This window comes from Anomaloglossus baeobatrachus, unplaced genomic scaffold, assembly GCF_048569485.1.
Source record: "Anomaloglossus baeobatrachus isolate aAnoBae1 unplaced genomic scaffold, aAnoBae1.hap1 Scaffold_3096, whole genome shotgun sequence".
NCBI lineage: Eukaryota > Metazoa > Chordata > Amphibia > Anura > Aromobatidae > Anomaloglossus > Anomaloglossus baeobatrachus.
In genome coordinates, this window is record NW_027442509.1 from 100,947 (window position 1) to 106,946 (window position 6,000).

Here is a 6,000-nt window from a genome sequence, read left to right on the forward strand (position 1 = left end):
TCACACCTGTGGTCACTGCAGCAGCAGGTGAATCCACTTTGTCCAAAAGGGATCTATTCCATTCAATTGCAAATGATCTAGATAAGACAGAGAACTGCAGCACGGGGACATAGCCGAGTTGGTCAGGTTGAGTGGTGATGAGTTTGCTATTTGGATGAATAAAGAAAGTCAAAAGTGTGAAAGATAAAAAACAAAAGGAGGAAGTGTGAAAAGTGAATGGGCCAAATTGAGGTGCATATGAAGACGTATGCTTTCTTCCAATTCATTAAATCGGGCTAATATGAATCAGGTGAATTGAGTTCTGCTTTTGGAAACTGGGTTAAGAAGGGGTGCACCGTTCCTGGAGGTACTGCAATACCAGGTCAATGCGTGGAGTGGACAGAGCAAGCTCTTTTTCCATCTCCCTGTTCTAAAAATCCATTTAATATATGGTCCCCAGATAGGGGACGTATCAGATATTAAACTGATAAGAACAGATACTACACTTGATCTTAGCCAAAAGGCCGAGAAGCGATAACCAGAATTGGTTTGGGCCTCGAGTGGCACCCTGGCCTATGCCGGACACATCTTAGGGAGAGAGAGCGAGAGGGAGACAAACCCACGCCTACACAAGACATTTTGTCACCCAAGCCAACCCTTGAAAAGGCTGCTTTGCAGAGCCAAAACAAGAAGAATGGTGCGTTTTGCAGCCGCCGCCCACTGCAATGAATCTGAATAACTCCTCCTTTAGGGCGCAAGCAACTCCCCTCCCCCTTGCAGTCTTTCCAATTCACGATACAAAAAGACGGACAGGACAGGTTGCCTGACTTTCCGTCACTGCCACCCTTTGCCATCCTTACCCGTAGAAAGCCCTTTCATCATCCCCAAACCCTAATCTTTTCCCTTTCCTTCCCAGCCCCCAAACCCTGCCCTCTGTACCTTTCTCACCACCCGCTTCCCTTCTCCTGTCATCCCCCTACCACCCGGGAAAAAAAGAGATTGCCCCCTCCTTCCACTAGCCCACCCTCCCACCCAAAGAACAACTTCTTCTGCGCAGCTTGTTTTCTAGGCAGCAGCGCTATTGTGATGTCATCGGGGGGCATTGTGACAAGCCGCCAGTGTTCCGTCTCTTCATGTTGTGCACAGTTCAAACGGAAAATACATCAACAGGCAGACTACAGAAAAGCTTACTATCAAAGGTTAGAGGGGGGCTTTCTCAGAGGGCTTTTTACAGTTTTTCTATTCCCAATTAGCCGTTTAAGTGTACTTATTGAAAGTAGTAATTCTTTCATAGGCCGCCCTTTCTTAGTATTTGACGTTCCTTATATTGCGGTATGAGGCTTCGCAGTAGGTTGCAAACATTCATCACCCATGACTGTCCCCAATTGAGCTCAGAAGCTCAATGTCTATCATGACCTCTCTTTTAGAATGTCCAAGAGCAAGCAAACTATTCCTCCAGGAGAGGGCGCCAACAGACTACTAAAGAGATCATCATTACTCAAAGAAAACCCCAAAAACCAATGCATGATAGGAATAAACAGGTAACTTTCTTTGGAGTGGAAGCGGAGAGATCGCACCAGATGCCAATTCTAGATGTTATCACACCTGTGGTCACTGCAGCAGCAGGTGAATCCACTTTGTCCAAAAGGGATCTATTCCATTCAATTGCAAATGATCTAGATAAGACAGAGAACTGCAGCACGGGGACATAGCCGAGTTGGTCAGGTTGAGTGGTGATGAGTTTGCTATTTGGATGAATAAAGAAAGTCAAAAGTGTGAAAGATAAAAAACAAAAGGAGGAAGTGTGAAAAGTGAATGGGCCAAATTGAGGTGCATATGAAGACGTATGCTTTCTTCCAATTCATTAAATCGGGCTAATATGAATCAGGTGAATTGAGTTCTGCTTTTGGAAACTGGGTTAAGAAGGGGTGCACCGTTCCTGGAGGTACTGCAATACCAGGTCAATGCGTGGAGTGGACAGAGCAAGCTCTTTTTCCATCTCCCTGTTCTAAAAATCCATTTAATATATGGTCCCCAGATAGGGGACGTATCAGATATTAAACTGATAAGAACAGATACTACACTTGATCTTAGCCAAAAGGCCGAGAAGCGATAACCAGAATTGGTTTGGGCCTCGAGTGGCACCCTGGCCTATGCCGGACACATCTTAGGGAGAGAGAGCGAGAGGGAGACAAACCCACGCCTACACAAGACATTTTGTCACCCAAGCCAACCCTTGAAAAGGCTGCTTTGCAGAGCCAAAACAAGAAGAATGGTGCGTTTTGCAGCCGCCGCCCACTGCAATGAATCTGAATAACTCCTCCTTTAGGGCGCAAGCAACTCCCCTCCCCCTTGCAGTCTTTCCAATTCACGATACAAAAAGACGGACAGGACAGGTTGCCTGACTTTCCGTCACTGCCACCCTTTGCCATCCTTACCCGTAGAAAGCCCTTTCATCATCCCCAAACCCTAATCTTTTCCCTTTCCTTCCCAGCCCCCAAACCCTGCCCTCTGTACCTTTCTCACCACCCGCTTCCCTTCTCCTGTCATCCCCCTACCACCCGGGAAAAAAAGAGATTGCCCCCTCCTTCCACTAGCCCACCCTCCCACCCAAAGAACAACTTCTTCTGCGCAGCTTGTTTTCTAGGCAGCAGCGCTATTGTGATGTCATCGGGGGGCATTGTGACAAGCCGCCAGTGTTCCGTCTCTTCATGTTGTGCACAGTTCAAACGGAAAATACATCAACAGGCAGACTACAGAAAAGCTTACTATCAAAGGTTAGAGGGGGGCTTTCTCAGAGGGCTTTTTACAGTTTTTCTATTCCCAATTAGCCGTTTAAGTGTACTTATTGAAAGTAGTAATTCTTTCATAGGCCGCCCTTTCTTAGTATTTGACGTTCCTTATATTGCGGTATGAGGCTTCGCAGTAGGTTGCAAACATTCATCACCCATGACTGTCCCCAATTGAGCTCAGAAGCTCAATGTCTATCATGACCTCTCTTTTAGAATGTCCAAGAGCAAGCAAACTATTCCTCCAGGAGAGGGCGCCAACAGACTACTAAAGAGATCATCATTACTCAAAGAAAACCCCAAAAACCAATGCATGATAGGAATAAACAGGTAACTTTCTTTGGAGTGGAAGCGGAGAGATCGCACCAGATGCCAATTCTAGATGTTATCACACCTGTGGTCACTGCAGCAGCAGGTGAATCCACTTTGTCCAAAAGGGATCTATTCCATTCAATTGCAAATGATCTAGATAAGACAGAGAACTGCAGCACGGGGACATAGCCGAGTTGGTCAGGTTGAGTGGTGATGAGTTTGCTATTTGGATGAATAAAGAAAGTCAAAAGTGTGAAAGATAAAAAACAAAAGGAGGAAGTGTGAAAAGTGAATGGGCCAAATTGAGGTGCATATGAAGACGTATGCTTTCTTCCAATTCATTAAATCGGGCTAATATGAATCAGGTGAATTGAGTTCTGCTTTTGGAAACTGGGTTAAGAAGGGGTGCACCGTTCCTGGAGGTACTGCAATACCAGGTCAATGCGTGGAGTGGACAGAGCAAGCTCTTTTTCCATCTCCCTGTTCTAAAAATCCATTTAATATATGGTCCCCAGATAGGGGACGTATCAGATATTAAACTGATAAGAACAGATACTACACTTGATCTTAGCCAAAAGGCCGAGAAGCGATAACCAGAATTGGTTTGGGCCTCGAGTGGCACCCTGGCCTATGCCGGACACATCTTAGGGAGAGAGAGCGAGAGGGAGACAAACCCACGCCTACACAAGACATTTTGTCACCCAAGCCAACCCTTGAAAAGGCTGCTTTGCAGAGCCAAAACAAGAAGAATGGTGCGTTTTGCAGCCGCCGCCCACTGCAATGAATCTGAATAACTCCTCCTTTAGGGCGCAAGCAACTCCCCTCCCCCTTGCAGTCTTTCCAATTCACGATACAAAAAGACGGACAGGACAGGTTGCCTGACTTTCCGTCACTGCCACCCTTTGCCATCCTTACCCGTAGAAAGCCCTTTCATCATCCCCAAACCCTAATCTTTTCCCTTTCCTTCCCAGCCCCCAAACCCTGCCCTCTGTACCTTTCTCACCACCCGCTTCCCTTCTCCTGTCATCCCCCTACCACCCGGGAAAAAAAGAGATTGCCCCCTCCTTCCACTAGCCCACCCTCCCACCCAAAGAACAACTTCTTCTGCGCAGCTTGTTTTCTAGGCAGCAGCGCTATTGTGATGTCATCGGGGGGCATTGTGACAAGCCGCCAGTGTTCCGTCTCTTCATGTTGTGCACAGTTCAAACGGAAAATACATCAACAGGCAGACTACAGAAAAGCTTACTATCAAAGGTTAGAGGGGGGCTTTCTCAGAGGGCTTTTTACAGTTTTTCTATTCCCAATTAGCCGTTTAAGTGTACTTATTGAAAGTAGTAATTCTTTCATAGGCCGCCCTTTCTTAGTATTTGACGTTCCTTATATTGCGGTATGAGGCTTCGCAGTAGGTTGCAAACATTCATCACCCATGACTGTCCCCAATTGAGCTCAGAAGCTCAATGTCTATCATGACCTCTCTTTTAGAATGTCCAAGAGCAAGCAAACTATTCCTCCAGGAGAGGGCGCCAACAGACTACTAAAGAGATCATCATTACTCAAAGAAAACCCCAAAAACCAATGCATGATAGGAATAAACAGGTAACTTTCTTTGGAGTGGAAGCGGAGAGATCGCACCAGATGCCAATTCTAGATGTTATCACACCTGTGGTCACTGCAGCAGCAGGTGAATCCACTTTGTCCAAAAGGGATCTATTCCATTCAATTGCAAATGATCTAGATAAGACAGAGAACTGCAGCACGGGGACATAGCCGAGTTGGTCAGGTTGAGTGGTGATGAGTTTGCTATTTGGATGAATAAAGAAAGTCAAAAGTGTGAAAGATAAAAAACAAAAGGAGGAAGTGTGAAAAGTGAATGGGCCAAATTGAGGTGCATATGAAGACGTATGCTTTCTTCCAATTCATTAAATCGGGCTAATATGAATCAGGTGAATTGAGTTCTGCTTTTGGAAACTGGGTTAAGAAGGGGTGCACCGTTCCTGGAGGTACTGCAATACCAGGTCAATGCGTGGAGTGGACAGAGCAAGCTCTTTTTCCATCTCCCTGTTCTAAAAATCCATTTAATATATGGTCCCCAGATAGGGGACGTATCAGATATTAAACTGATAAGAACAGATACTACACTTGATCTTAGCCAAAAGGCCGAGAAGCGATAACCAGAATTGGTTTGGGCCTCGAGTGGCACCCTGGCCTATGCCGGACACATCTTAGGGAGAGAGAGCGAGAGGGAGACAAACCCACGCCTACACAAGACATTTTGTCACCCAAGCCAACCCTTGAAAAGGCTGCTTTGCAGAGCCAAAACAAGAAGAATGGTGCGTTTTGCAGCCGCCGCCCACTGCAATGAATCTGAATAACTCCTCCTTTAGGGCGCAAGCAACTCCCCTCCCCCTTGCAGTCTTTCCAATTCACGATACAAAAAGACGGACAGGACAGGTTGCCTGACTTTCCGTCACTGCTACCCTTTGCCATCCTTACCCGTAGAAAGCCCTTTCATCATCCCCAAACCCTAATCTTTTCCCTTTCCTTCCCAGCCCCCAAACCCTGCCCTCTGTACCTTTCTCACCACCCGCTTCCCTTCTCCTGTCATCCCCCTACCACCCGGGAAAAAAAGAGATTGCCCCCTCCTTCCACTAGCCCACCCTCCCACCCAAAGAACAACTTCTTCTGCGCAGCTTGTTTTCTAGGCAGCAGCGCTATTGTGATGTCATCGGGGGGCATTGTGACAAGCCGCCAGTGTTCCGTCTCTTCATGTTGTGCACAGTTCAAACGGAAAATACATCAACAGGCAGACTACAGAAAAGCTTACTATCAAAGGTTAGAGGGGGGCTTTCTCAGAGGGCTTTTTACAGTTTTTCTATTCCCAATTAGCCGTTTAAGTGTACTTATTGAAAGTAGTAATTCT

The 6,000-nt window shown here is 46.5% G+C and overlaps 4 non-coding genes across 4 annotated transcripts; all 4 read right to left on the reverse strand.

Moving 5' to 3' along the window:
• Positions 1-324: 324 nt before the first annotated feature.
• LOC142268785 (U2 spliceosomal RNA) lies at positions 325-515 on the reverse strand. Its single transcript, XR_012734398.1, has one exon. It is a non-coding gene; the product is annotated as a U2 spliceosomal RNA (small nuclear RNA).
• A 1,387-nt stretch (positions 516-1,902) lies between these two features.
• Positions 1,903-2,093, reverse strand: LOC142268786 (U2 spliceosomal RNA). The gene has a single exon (XR_012734399.1). It is a non-coding gene; the product is annotated as a U2 spliceosomal RNA (small nuclear RNA).
• A 1,387-nt stretch (positions 2,094-3,480) lies between these two features.
• Positions 3,481-3,671, reverse strand: LOC142268787 (U2 spliceosomal RNA). The gene has a single exon (XR_012734400.1). It is a non-coding gene; the product is annotated as a U2 spliceosomal RNA (small nuclear RNA).
• Positions 3,672-5,058: 1,387 nt separating this feature from the next.
• On the reverse strand, positions 5,059-5,249 carry LOC142268790 (U2 spliceosomal RNA). The gene has a single exon (XR_012734402.1). It is a non-coding gene; the product is annotated as a U2 spliceosomal RNA (small nuclear RNA).
• Between the last annotated feature and the right edge of the window lie 751 nt (positions 5,250-6,000).